Below are 15,130 nucleotides of genomic sequence, written 5' to 3'. Positions count from 1 at the left end.
CAACTCCCCGACAGACACAAGCTGGTTATGTATCTTTTAAATTACTGGAAATACCCAGCAGGTCAAACAGCACATTTGAAAACAGGAACAGTTAATATTTTAAGGTCAGTAATCTTTTGTTTGAAACTGCTGAGAAGTTGTCATCAAGCTGAAACTTTTGCTGTGTGTGTGTGCTGTCTGACTTGGTGTTTCAAGTGTTTGTGTTTTATTTCAAGTTTCTAGAATCATAATATTTTGTTTTGTTGTTGTAAATGCTGGATGCCTCATTTTTGCTTAGTAGCCATTTTCATCTGTTAATTTGAATAGGCTCACCAACCATGACCTCATCACACAGCTAAAACCCATTCCTGTCATTACCTGGTGTGCAATTTTCAGCAAAAGTTACATAATCATCAATTGTGAATTTTTTGGAAATTTCATTCTTCATTTCTTTTAACCCAATTATAATATTTCCCAACTGAGATCAAATACATCGACACAAAGTAGGAATGAAACGTAGGACCTTGAATATCTGATTTGGTGTTCCATCAAATTGTGCCTTTATTCAGGACTTGAAAAGCGAGGTTCCTCCAGTCTTAAATTGCTTGTATATTGCCAAATCCCCAAAAATAATGTTGTGCCCCTTCATAGATCAAAAACTACTTGATTCTAAATACTTTTAAGATGGTAACATTTGAAATAGTCAGGAAAGAAACCGACATCTATGTTGACACAATGATGACATAATCAAAGTTTTGACTTTTTTTTAAGTTTAGCTCTTTAAAAAAACACTTATTTGGCTAAAGGTATTTCTGTTTCAGTTCTTCATTCCCATGTTTGGCAACTTTCCCCAATTTTAAAAGTATTTTATATTCTTTTTAATTCATACTGTCTTCCATTAGTATCTCTGAATCATCACAAACGCGGTATTCAATTAAAATTTGGTATGAGTTAGTTTGATTTAGCTATGAAACAAGATGTGTAAGATCAAGTGATTTACACGATATTTTTCACTTGACATTACAATTGGTCTATCAGCCGTGGTGCATCTTGACAGAAAGATACTGCAATTAGAATTCATGGGCTTTCTGTATATTTTGATATGTGCCAACATGGTCATATTGCTTGTGTATAAAATTTAAAATAAATTTTAAATTAAAACTGATTAAATTTTTTAAAGCATGCACATTTCTTTCCAGCTACGTACAATGTATTCCATTAACCTAGTTAAATCCTTGTCTATCCCTTAATTTCAGTGGCATTACTTGAAAATATTTTGAGCAACAGCGTTGCATTTGTGGAAAATCAGCTGTCAGAACACACATTAATTCTACAGTCATGGTTTCAAAGCAGCAAAACTGGTTAAATAGTGCTTTAGCTAAAAGTATAATTTTAACTATTCACTTAAAATAGTATAATTGTGTAGGAAAATTGTGGTTACTTTTTAATATCTTCATGGATTTGGGGAATTGGACTGAATCCTTTACATCATTTGCCTTTACTTTGTTGTTGTATATTTTCTTTTGTTCAGAAATGGCAGTAAATTATTCAGATTGGAAAGCTGAAAGTAACTTCTTGTTTTGGTTTAATGCTTTAGTTACTAATAGTGATGCTCTTCCCATTATACTGTATTTGTATATTGCTCTGTACATACTATGCAGAAAGTTTGTCTTTGCAGCCAATAATGCCTTGTACAAATTTACTGACGTGTATTAAACACATTTACAACTTATGATCGTCTTTTGTAACTTTGTATGAGTGAATGTTGGATGCATTTCACAGCATAAATCTCCTAAGTTGTATTGGATGTAAATGCCAACATGGAGAAAAGAGAGGTCCTTCATATATTGGTTGAGTATTACCACCAGTGGAAACCATGTTGAGTTCAAACTGAGGTCATCAGCTCTAATTCTGACTGAGCTTTTCCTTTGACGTGAATAGGAAGTTTTTGTTGATTGGGTGTCAAGAGTCATGGATAATTAAGTGTTAAGGCCCTTCATTAACCTATGCATCCGGGACATTACTTGACATCCAACAGCTTTGCCATCATTAGATTCCCTCCATTAATATTTTGGCACCTCCAGTGACAACATTCCAGTGACTTCAAAAGTGGGTAACAGGCAGAAATTTTTCATAGGTGACTTGATGCCTGACTCACCAAAACCTTTTAATTTTCTACAAGGTGCAAATAAGAGTGATGGAATATTCTCCAATGCTTGACACTATCCTGGATGAAGCGTTCTTCATTGCTTCCCAATCCAACATCTTAAACATTCACTCACTCCACCATCAATTCAGACATGACTGTGGTGTTTTATCATCTACAAGATTCTATTCAGTAATCTCTCGAAGGCTGCAACATCTACTATATAGAAAGACAGAGGTGGCAGGCGTTTTGAAACTCTGTGATCAACCTTTGATTTTCTCTGATAATTTCCCATCAAATCCTACATTCTGTAATTCAATTCCTTCTTTGTCACCACCTTAACATTCAGGAACTCTTTTCCTAACAGCGCTGGGAGTTTTCACACTGACTGCAGTGCTTCAGGTGGCTTACCACCACATTCAAGGCAGTACGGTTGGGCACTTGGCAATGGGAGTGGTGTGCACATTTGGAGAAAGAATTTATAAACAAAACTCTTTGTAATTTGAGATGTTATCAGGCTGGGCATCATTTAAAAATGTAGCCAAATTACGTTGAATTTCTGAATCTGGCAGTAAGTTAGAAACAGTCATACAGTCCAGGTTAAATTTATTCAGTAGCGTTAGGATTCCTCTGATATTATTATTGCTCAATTCAGATCCCAAACAAAAACCTGGCTTAAGATTTTTTTTTATTTAACAAGCGGTCTTTCACAGAAATATAAGCAATCAATGCTGCAGCTCTGCTTTTAATACTAAAAAGTATATTATGCAAAAGAAAGGAAGATATAATTTTAAAGATTTTGAAACAGTAAAAATACAAATCCTTTCTATCCCAACAACTTCCCTTTTAACTAACCAAATATCAGAGAGAATTCCCTTCTGTATTATGTCTATAAGTTTGACTTAACTGTTGTTTTCAATTCTTAGCCTTGAGAGTTTGATAGTGTCTTTGATATGTTGTCACACAATTGAGCTGAAACTTTAAATTTGAATAATCTCTTTGGTTTGGTTTGCTTAGAATCCCAATGAGCAAAAGAGTGGCAGATGCAGTTTAATTTAGATTAATGTGAGGTGTTGCATTTTGGAAAAGTATGGCAGGACAGGACTTTTACATTTAATGGTAAGGCCCTAGAAGTGTTGTCAGAGAAACCTAGGAGTCCAGGCGCATAGTTCTTTGAAAGTGGAGGCACAGGTAGACAAGCTGGTGAAGAAGACATGTGGCACACTTACTAATGAAGGAAAGTGCATTGAGTATAGGAGTTGGGATGTCATGTTGTGTATATACAGGACATTGGTTAGGCTCATTTTAGAATACAGCATTCAATTCTGGTCTCCCTACTTCAGGAAAGATGTGAAACTTGAGGGTTCAAAGAAGATTTACAAGGGTGCCATCAGGATTTGGAGCGTTTGAGCTGTAGGGAGAGGCTCAATAGACTGGGGCTTTTTATCCTGGAGGTTAGAGGCTGGAGTTCATAAAATTGAGGGTCATGGATAGGGTGAATAGCCAACATCTTTTTCTCAGCGTAGGGGAATCCAAAACTAGAGGGCATAGTTTTAAGGTGGGAGTGGAAAGATTTAAGGGGACCTGGGGGCCAACTTTTTCCATGTGTGGTGGATGTATGGAATGAGCTGCCACAAAAAGTGGCGGAGGCTGATACAATTACAGTATTTAACAGGAATGTGGATGGGTACATGAATAGGAAGGGTTTAGAACACTATGGGCCAAATGCTGGCAAATGGGACTAGATCAGTTTAGGGTATCTGGTTGGCATGGATGAATTAGATCAAAGGGTCTGTTTCTGTGCTGTATAACTCTCGTGATTGGAACTTCTGGCCTGGAAATTTAAAACTGAACTTTATACTGAGATAACCTATTTCCTAACTTTTATGAACTAGCCCACTTCTCTGGGAGAAACCATTTCACGCATCAAACTTCAGCCAGGATTTCTGTGAACTGAAAACAAAAGGTTTCTGAGCAATGGGGGTTCTGAGCAAGGCTCACTTGAATCAAAATTTGGAGATGCCGGTGTTGGACTGGGGTGTACAAAGTTAAAAATCTCACAACACCAGGTTATAGCCTATAGTCTATGAATTCTGTGTTACGATCGAGCCCTCCACAATCACCTGATGAAGGAGCGTCGCTCCGAAAGCTAGTGTGCTTCCAATTAAACCTGTTGGACTATAACCTGGTGTGTGAGTTTTGACTTTGAATCAAAATGTTATCTCTGATTTCTCTCCACAAATGCTCCCAGGCCTTCTGAGCTTTGCCAACAATTTGTTTTTGTTTCAGTCTGTACTGATGTCAACTGAGTGAACAGCTTGCTAACTTTCCCTATCAGCTCAATGAGCTGAATGGCCTAATTCTACTCTTCTCTCATAGTCTATCTATCTTGCATTCAAGAGAGATTGTTCACCAAGCCAATGGGGAAATGTTGACTTCTTTGGACAAGTCCACTCTCCTAAACACGCTCATATATGAGAGCCAAGACAGGAAGAAACTGCAAGCTGTAATAAGAATCCAAACATTTTTTGTACTGGGAAGAATATGCATATAATAATCCATCAGTCTCCACATACTAAAAAGTGATTCATTGCTCTTTTATGGATTACTTTCATGACAAAATCTGCAGCTGTAAACAAACTATAAAATGTGTAAATGATCTTTGAAGAGAATGAGTGCAATCAATATGAGAGATTCCCCTGCCAAGTATTCACAAGCAAAGTCTTCAACTTCATGCCCTCCCCAGAGAGAACATGTGCAAAACTGTGGCCAATTTCCTTGTAATAGCATAAAATTGAATTGTTTGCCCAGCACGTAATATTCTATTATGCAATATTATTTATTATAGATGTACTCTGTTCACATATGAAATGCCTGAACATTTTTTCTATTAAAACACAGGATCTCAATAGGAAACATTGAAAGCACGTTTGTCATGCTGCAGGAACCTTTATTTTTCAACCCAAGATTTTTTTCCCTCAGTCCACAAAATATTTTAGTACTTTTTTTGCATGATTGATAAATATCTTTTATGCTGGTTTTAGTGAGATACAAATTAATTTTGTCTTTGTTTGGACCCATTGACAGGAGAGACATGTCAAACTTATATATTGTACAGCATGAAGTAAAATAAAAAGCTTGGTAAAAGATAGAGAGGAGCACTGTTAATCAACTATGGTATTCAACAACAGTTAGAGATGACTGCTTCAGGATGTCAATGTAAAATCAGATTAAGTGGAGAAGAGGAATAGCAGAGGAAATAAGTCAAGAGTAGGAGTGGTCTAAAGTAACCTCTTTACAGTAACCGCAATTTGGGGACAAAATATATAAGAAATATTTTGTGCTTGCATAAAGAAATGGCAATAATTATAGCTGACTTTCATGTACATATTAACTGGAAAAACCAAATTTCCAGCCGTAGCCTATATAAGAGTTTATAGAATGTTTTCGAGAGTTTCTTTAAAGCAGTGTGTTTTGAAACTGACCAGATAGCAGGTCATATTAGACTTGGTATTGTGCAATGTAACAGCATTAATCAGTTACATCAGAATTAAGACACACTCAGGTAGCAGCAATCACATTATGCATTTTCTATTCTGTTTTAAAGTGAGAAAATGGGATCCATGACTGGTTTTTTAAACACAATTAAGGTCAGCTGTGTGAGAATGAAATCTTAGCTGAATCAGCATACAAGGATTAGGCATTGATCAATACACGAAGTGGCAAATATTTAAGGAGATGTTTCCAGGAGGACCCTTTACCTGAGGTGAACTAAGGAAGGAAATGCATATAAATGTGCAAAGTTGACTGGTAGGTGAGATGATTAATCATAATGTAAATAATGGCAGAGAATGACTAAGATGTTAATCAGGAGGAAGAACTCAAGAAGAATCTAGCAAATAATGTAAAAATGGAGAGTAAGGGTTTCTACTACTTAACACTATATCTGAAAAGGGAAAGACTAAAATTGTGTTGGTTCTCTAGAGAGAGAGTGAGGAATTAATAGATAATAAAGAAATGGCAGGTGAAGTTAATAGATTCTTTATTCACTGTAAAGGATATAAAATAATTTGAGTAATAGTTGTGAATCGACAAATGGAAAGCATAGAGAAAATTAGCAAAATTATAATTGTGTGGAAAGTGGTAGTAAGCAAACTGCTGTCGCTGTTACTGACCAGTTCAGATAGACTTCATACGGTGGCCTTAAAAAGAGGTTCCTAATAAGATAGTAAATGAATTGGTGTTAATATTCCAAGATGCCCTAAATTCAGGAGGGGTTTTATCGATCTGGAAAGTAACAAATATTGGAGAAAGGAGGATGTCAGAAAACAAGAAACTCTAAGCCAGTTAGTTTGATCCCACAGGTTCTCCATGACATACATACATTGTTTAAAAGATTATAGCATACTTAGAAAAACTTGAGGTAATTGGGACGAGTCAGCGTGGTATCGTAAATGTCAGATCATGTTTAACCAATTTATTGACCATCCTTGATGAGATGATGTGCTTTGAATAAAGGGTAGATGTGTTTTACTTTCCAGAAAACATTTGAAGAAGTATCATATTAAATCTTATTGCAGAAAATTAAAAGCTCATGGTGTGGGGTGTAATATTAGCATGGACAGAAGATTGGCTGGCAGAAAACAAAGCATGCAAAATTCTTCCTTGTCTGATTTGCAGACGTGATGAGTCCAACAGGGGCCTTAACATTTTAGAATTGACATCAATGACTTAGATGAGAGCAATGGCATGGTAACAAAATTCATAGACAACACCAAGATAGGCAGGAAAGTGTTGTAAAGAAGGCATAACGAAGTTTCAGAGAGAGTTTGACTGAGTAGACAAAAATTTGGCTGATGTATTGTAATATTAGGAAATGTGGAGTTATTTACTGTGGCAGGAAGCAATAAAAAAGTGTTACTTAAAAGGAGCACAGAGAAATTTAGGCCTTCTGACATGAGACATAGGAAGGTAGTATCCAGGTACAGCACATAATTAAGAAGGGTAATGAAATTGCAAGATGAACAGAACACAAAAATAAAGATGTAATGCTTCAGTTATACAGGAAACTAGTGAGATCACATCTCAAATACTGTATATGATTTTGGTCACCCTACTTAAGGAGGCGTGTAAATATACTGGTGGAGGTCCAGATAAAGTTTACCATATTATTACCTGGAATGTCTTTTATGAAGTGTTTGGACAGGCTGGCTTGTTTCCATTGGAGTTTAGAAAAGTGATAAGTGACATGTCCCACTAATTGAAAAACCAATATAGAGCACAATGCAAGTCAGAAAATGTGAGGTCTGTGTAACAAGGTCAATACAGTAATTGAGGATTTCAATCCACATATAGGCTGGCTAAACACAATTAGCACTGTTGCCGTGGTTGATGCATTGTTTTAGATCTAATATCGTGCAATAATAAAGGGTAATTAAAGTCTCATTATAAAGGAACCTCAAGAGTAAACATGATAGAATCTTGTATTAAGTTTGAAAGTGATATAGTTCACTCAGAAACTAGGATCTTAAAACTAAACAAAGCAACTTGCAAAGGTATAATGGGCAAATTGACTGATAGTTTAGGAAAGTATATTAAAAAGGCATGGCCGTAGACTAGCGAGCGTTTAAAAAAATCATATGGTTTCCATCAAATGTACATTTCTTTGAGATACAGAAGCCCAGGTAGATAGTATTCAACCATGGCTCATGAGAAGTTGAAGCTTATATTAGATTAAAGAAAGAGGCTTATAAAATTGTTGTAAAAAGTAATAAATCTGTGGATTGGGAACATGCCTAGAATTCAGCATAGAAAGGCCAAGAGATTGATAAGGAATGAGAAAACAAAATAGAAAAGTAAGCTGTTGAGAAATATAAAGGCAGACGTCAATAGCTTCTATAAAGATATAAAAAGAAAAAGTGGTAAAGGCAAATGTGGATGAATTTAGAGAGATCAGGAAATGACAGAAAACCTCACTAAATATGTGCTGGGCTTTGACAAGAAGATACAAGAAAGCTCCCGGGAATACACAAGAGCCAAGACACTAGCAAAAACATACTGAAAAATGCTTGTATTAGTTAAAAATTAGTACAAGAGTATTTGTTGGGATTGCCAATTGATAAATGCTCTGGATCTGACATGCTATAACGACTGCTTTGATGTTCATTTTCTAAAACTCTAGATTCTGGAGTGGTTGCTGCAAATTGGATGGGAGCAAATTGTAGTGATTAGAACCAAGTAGACCTTATTGACTATGAGTATGAGTTCCTTTTATTGGGGTTGTTAATCGGGTCCAGTTAGGAAGCCTGGCTGACTAATATTAACAGGGAATAATATAAATGCTACTGCCATATGGCAGTAGTGAAGGGGAAACAAAAGAAAACCGGGAGATTTGGAAATCTCTACAATTCAGCAAAGAAAGTAAAAACAATATTAACGGAGGATTTAGAGCCTCCTGAGTTCAGGGGACTGACTCCAAGCTGACTAGGCACAGAACATAAGTAAACAAAGGGTGAATGTGTGACGGGATACCAACCTCTCTGCAGTTATTTCACAAATGGTATTCATCACTTGGAAGAAATGAGAGAGAAAACGGGGAACTACAAACCTGTTCGCTTGACATCAGTAATAGGAAATAATAGGATCTATTATAAACAATGTCAGAAGTGGACAATAATGGTAGGATTTTATGGAGTCAATATGGATTAATGAAAGGGAAATCATATGAGGTAAGTCAGTTGGGAATTTGTGAAGATGTAGCCAGCAGGATAGATAAGGGGATACCAATGGATACAATGTTTTGGATTTTCCAAAGGCTTTCAGAAAAGACCCACACAGGACACCTCACCTGGCTGGATAGTTGATTTGCAAAGGAGTGTGATGCCAACAGTGGGAGTACAATTCCCAGACTGGCAGAGGTTGCCATGAAGGATTCTTAACCTTTCCCTTTGCCTGAGGTGTGGTGGTGGCCCTCTCGTTGAATCACCACCAATCATTTCTAATGAGAAAGCAGCGCTATGGTACAACTATGGCAATTTGATTCATTTGGCAAGAAATTCAGGATATTTCTTTATAGTGAGAAAATGGGAAATGTTGATGAGCAAAGAGACCTGAAAGCTAACAAACAGACTGGGCATGCAGTCTGGAAGATAAATTGTATGTTGGGTTTTATTGCAAGAGGATTTGAATACTGGACTATGGAGGTCTGGCTTCAAATGTAAAGAACCTTGGTGAGACTGGTGAAGGAGCACCATAAAGGTGCACCAGGTGGATCTCTGGGATGGCAAGATTGTCTTCAAAGAAAGATGGAGAAAACTGGGCCTATATTCTCTAGAGTTTAGAAAATTTTTGGATGCTCTCACTTCAGCTTGCAAAATTCTTACAAGATTCGACAGACTACTTAGAAAATAGAGCTGAAAAATGTGTCGCTGGAAAAGCGCAGCAGGTCAAGAGCAGGAGAATCAATGCTTTGGGCATAAACCCTTCTTCTGGAATGAGGAGGGTGTGCCAAGCAACTAAGATAAAAGGTAGTGAGCAGCTACACTGGCACCTCCACCCCCCACCTTTTCCTCCACTACATCGATGACTGTATTGGCGCTAACTCGTGCTCCCACGAGGTTGAACAGTTCATCCACTTTACCTTCCATCCCGACCTCAAATTTACCTGGACTGTCTCAGACTCCTCCCTCCCCTTCCTAGACCTCTCCATTTCTATCTCGGGCGACCGACTCAACACGGACATTTACTATAAACCGACCACTCCCACAGCTACCTTGATTACACTTCCTTCCACCCTGCCCCTGTAAAAGTGCCATCCCATATTCCCAATTCCTTTGCCTTCGCCGCATCTGCTCCCAGGAGGACCAATTCCAATATCGAACAACCCAGATGGCCTCCTTCTTCAAAGACCACAATTTCCCCTCCGATGTGGTTGACAATGCTCTCCACCACGTCTCCTCTACTTCCTGCTCCTCTGCCCTTGAACGCCGCCCCTCCAATCGCCACCAGGACAGAACCCCACTGGTCCTCACCTATCACCCCACCAACCTCCAGATACATCGTATTATCCTTCGTCATTTCCGCCACATCCAAACAGACCCCACCACGAAGGATATATTTCCCTCTCCTCCCCTGTCAGCGTTCCAGAAAGACCAATCCCTCCGCGACTCCCTCATCAGGTCCACACTCCTCACCAACCCAACCTCCACTTCCAGCACCTTCCCCTGCAGCCGCAAGAAATGCAAAACTTGAGCCCACACCTCCCCCCTCATTTCCCTCCAAGGCTCCAATGGATCCTTCCATATCTGTCACAAATTCACCTGCACCTCCACACACGTCATTTACTGCATCCGCTGCACCCAATGTGGCCTCCTATACATTGGGGAGACAGGCCGCCTACTTGCGGAATGTTTCAGAGAACACCTCTGGGACACCCGCACCAACCAACCCAATCGCCCTATGGCTGAACACCTTAACTCCCTCTCCCACTCCGTCAAGGACATGCAGGTCCTTGGCTGCCTCCATTGCCAGACCATGGCAACACGACTCCTGGCGGAAGAGCACCTCATCTTCCACCTAGGAACCCTCCAACCACAAGGGATGAATGCAGATTTCTCCAGCTTTCTCATTTCCCCTCCCCCACCTTATCTCAGACCCAACCCTTGGACTCAGCATTGCCTTCTTGACCTGCAATCTTCTTCCTGACCTCTCCGCTCCCATCCCCTCTCCGGCCTATCACCCTCACCTTAACCTCCTTCCACCTATCGCATTCCCAATGCCCCTCTCCCAAGTCCCTCCTCCCTATCTTTTATTTTAGCCTGCTTGGCACTTCTTCCTCATTCCTGAAGAAGGGCTTATGTCCGAAACGTCGATTCTCCTGCTCCTGGGATGTTGCCTGACCTGCTGCGCTTTTCCAGCTCTGATCTCCAACATCTGCAGTCCTCACTTTCTCCTACTTAGAAAATAGAACAGGACAGCACAGGAACAGGTCCTTTAGCTCAAGATGTTTTGCTGTGAAGGAAGACTATTTCCCCTTGGGGAATTTAGAACGTCTCTGAGATACATCTCAAAATAAGAGATAAGCAATTAGGACTGACATGAAGTTTTTTTTTAAACTCAGAAAAAGATCTATGGAATTCTCTATCCCATAGGGCTGTGGAAGCTCTCTTATTGAGTATATTCAAGACAATGACTGATTGCACTTCTAGATAGTAAATATATCAAGGGATATCTAGGGATAAAGCAAAGAAAATGGCAGTGACATCACAATTGTGAGTGTGAATGGAAGAGTTGGTTCTAGAAGCCAAAAAGCCAAATTATAATCTCATTCTCTAGCACTGAGCATTCTGTTTGTTCAAGGAAGCAAGCATTAGTGTAAGTAATTGCATCAAAGTGTATAAAATATATTAATAGACACCAATGATGTTGATACAGACTTTTACATAGCCACAAATCATCACACCATCTACTCTCTTTATGATATGAAGATGCTGTTGTTGGACTGGGGTGGACAAAGTTAAAAATCTCACAACGCCAGGTTATAGTCTAACAGGCTTATTTGGAAGTACAAACTTTCAGAGTGTTGCTTCTTCATCAGATACCTAGTGGAGTAGGATTATAGGACACAATTTATAGATAAAGATCATTGTGTCATACACTGCAATATATTGAACAAACCCAGAGTGCTGTTAAGTCTTTCATCTTTTAGAATAGGCTGCAGGTTTCGATTCATTAATAAGTAAATCCCAGAACTTCTCTCAAGTCACCTTCCCAAGATAATTTATGGTTTTATTAAAAAAAAGTGACATCTCAGCTCAGACAATGCATTAAAGGTGTGAGGTTAGTTTCTGTATCTATTCAAATAGAACCAGCCTGATTCAATTTCCAAAGTAGGAGTTTATAAAACGTTATAGAGATTATAAAAAATATTGATTGCCTACAGATTGTATTTTTTGAACAAAATAGCATGTATGTGCAAATACAATTCCGCAAATGCAAATTCACCCATAGACGTGTGTGTGTGTGTGTGTGTGTGTGTGTGCGCGCGCGCGCGTGCAGGGAGAGAGTGTGATCAAGTATTTGCCTATGAGAGTATATGCCTGTGAGAGGGTGTGTGTCTGAGAGATTATTTGCATGAGTATGTAAGGGTGTGAGTGTACAGTGTATTGAGGTCACCTGTATTGGGAAATGAACCCAAGGTCCCAGTTGAGGATATCCTCATGGGTACCGAACTTGGCTATCGGCCTCTGCTCGGCCACTCTGCGTTGTTATGTATCCCGCAGTCTGTCTTGGAGGATGGTCACTTGAAGACCTGAGGCTGAATGTCTCTGTCTTTGACTGCAAAAGTGTTCCTGACTGCGAGGGAACATCCCTATCTGGTGATTGTTGTGTGGTGTCCATTCATCCATTGTCATAGCATCTGCTTGTTCTCGCCAATGTTCCATGCCTCTGGGCATCCTTGCCTGCAGCGTATCAGATAGACTTGAGTCACTTGAGTATCTGCTGCATACATGGTGGGGAGTGATTATAATAGTAGTATCAATATCTAATATAATAGTAGTATCAATATCGACACTGACATGTCTTGCACTGGTTGCCCTGACAGGTAACCTTGGAAATGTGACTTGAAAGAAGTTCTGGGATTTACATATTAATGAATGGAAACCTGCAACTCATTCTAAAAGATGAAGACTGAACAGCAATCTAGGTTGTAGCATCGGTGTACGACACTACCATCTTTTGCTATAAATTCTGTGTCCTATGATCCTACTCCATTAACTATCTGACGAGGGAGCAGCATTCCAAAAGCTTGTACTTCCAAATAAATCTGTTGGACTATGACCTAGTGTTATGTGATTTTTTTTAAGACACTCTTTAGTATCATGCCTTAAAAGGGTTTTGGCGATCATGCTTGATTAAGCTTGGCAGAGTACCATGTAGTTCACCATTGCCTTCTGCATAAGTTGACCAAAGGCCTACTCTACTGTCTGTCATGAGATGTAGTGGAAGGATTTACAGGTTAATAATCAACTTGTTTGATCATGTTATGAATGCACCTGGAATGAGATTTGAACCGAGAGCAGGGATGCCTTCTCACAGTGCCACAACGTGGAGGTAACAATTAAAAAAGTTCTTTTAAATTTTTTTATTTGTTGCAAAAGTTAACCAGTTATTAGGTCAATGAAAGAGTTATGGACAATTTATAATTACAAGGTTAAATGTGTATCATAGCTGATCTTATTTACGTCAAAATAATTTTAGATTCTAGTTAATGTAGCACTTGACCCACATAACCATTGTCAAAAGGAGGTAAGTAATTATGTCAAAGCGAGTCTGATTTGTCAATATTTCCTAGCAACTTCCTCGCTCTAAACCACATTGCAGAGTCTCAGATGGTCTCAAGAGGAAATACTGAAACCATCTGACGGCATATGAATGATAACAACTTTGGCTGATGTAATGTTTAAAGCTAAAATAAACATTGGCAATTTATTTATTCAGACACAAACCCCCACAAATCTTTGTTAAGCGGTAATGATGTCAATGCAGAATTGTGCAAAGAAGATGAGAGCTGTAATACATTTGGGAGTTGCAGATATTGGAAACTAATATGTCCATATCTGTCTCGAGGAATCACTTTTATTTTATGTATGGCATTGATATGCATCCACCATTTACCTATAGTTCTTTTATTGTCCCTATACTTTGATTCCTCAATCCAAAGCAGTAATTGGATTTGAAAAAGGATTGTTGAAATTCCTAAAATTGAACAGAGAATCAGTCTCAAATAGGCAGAAACAACTGATTAAAAAACATAACTACCCATTGATAAGGGAATGGGTTCAAGACAGGAAGTTGGAAAAGGGACCTGTTTTGCAGCTTTAAGTGGGAAAAGGCTATTCGTAGATAGTGTTATTAATGAAAGAATGGTTAAAATATACACTAATCTGCTCATGTGGCAAGCAGTCTTTTAAAATTACCTCTATAGACAATCTGGAGAGGTGTCCTGAATGATACAGGGACAGAGGGGCAGTAGAAGATGCAATCATACACCAATGTATGGGACCCATCCTGGAAATCTTCATTGAAGTACAAACGATCACATTGACAGCTGTTACCCCTCTGTGCAAAACCTTACCATTTCTTAATGTTAGTTTCGCAGGAAACCACAAACGATACAACTAGGAGTCACCTCATTATCCAGGGAGGTGGAATGGCTGACAATGAAGAATGAAACTCTCTTTGTAAAATCACCTACTCCTGCACAAGAAAAAGGACTAAGGCTTAATTGACAGAAGATTTGTATCCAGACCTTCCATCAACTGTCACAGAATGAATTCTGCTGCAACTTCCGGTTTTGAATACACCATTTCCTCTCAGAACCTAGTATTACTCTACATTGTCTCAGGTACCACTTCCATTTGGTGTTGTATCTATCCCTCAGCTCAGCATTTGTGTTGGAGTCCTACAGCATGGAAACAGAACCTTTGGTCCAACCTACCCACACTAAACTGAAGTGGTCCCAACTGTCTGTGCTTGACCCATATTCTTCCAAACCTTTCCTATTCATGAACTTATTCTTTTAAATGTAAAATGTCCCTGCTTCCACCACTTTTTCTGGCAGTTCATTCTGCACACAAACTACTCTGTCTAAAAATTTAGCCATCAGGTCCTTTCTGTATCTTTCTCCTTTCACCTTAAAAAAATGCCCCCTCATTTTGAACTGGTCCCTCCACCCCAAGAGAAAAGACTCTTGGCATTCACCTTATCTATGCCCCTCATGATTTTATAAACCACAATAAGGTCACCCCTCAACCTCCTCCGCTCCAGTGAAAAAATGTCCTAGTGTTTCCAGTCTATTTAAAAATCTCAAACTCTCCATTCCCAACAATATCCTTGTAAATCTTTTCTGAATCCTCTCCAATTCTGATAACAGAGCAACCAGAACTGGATATAGAACTCCCAGAAGAGGTCTCATCAATGTCCTGTACAACCTCAACATGACAC

This window comes from Hemiscyllium ocellatum, chromosome 25 (assembly GCF_020745735.1).
Source record: "Hemiscyllium ocellatum isolate sHemOce1 chromosome 25, sHemOce1.pat.X.cur, whole genome shotgun sequence".
Taxonomy (NCBI): domain Eukaryota; kingdom Metazoa; phylum Chordata; class Chondrichthyes; order Orectolobiformes; family Hemiscylliidae; genus Hemiscyllium; species Hemiscyllium ocellatum.
This window is presented reverse-complemented; position numbering follows the sequence as displayed.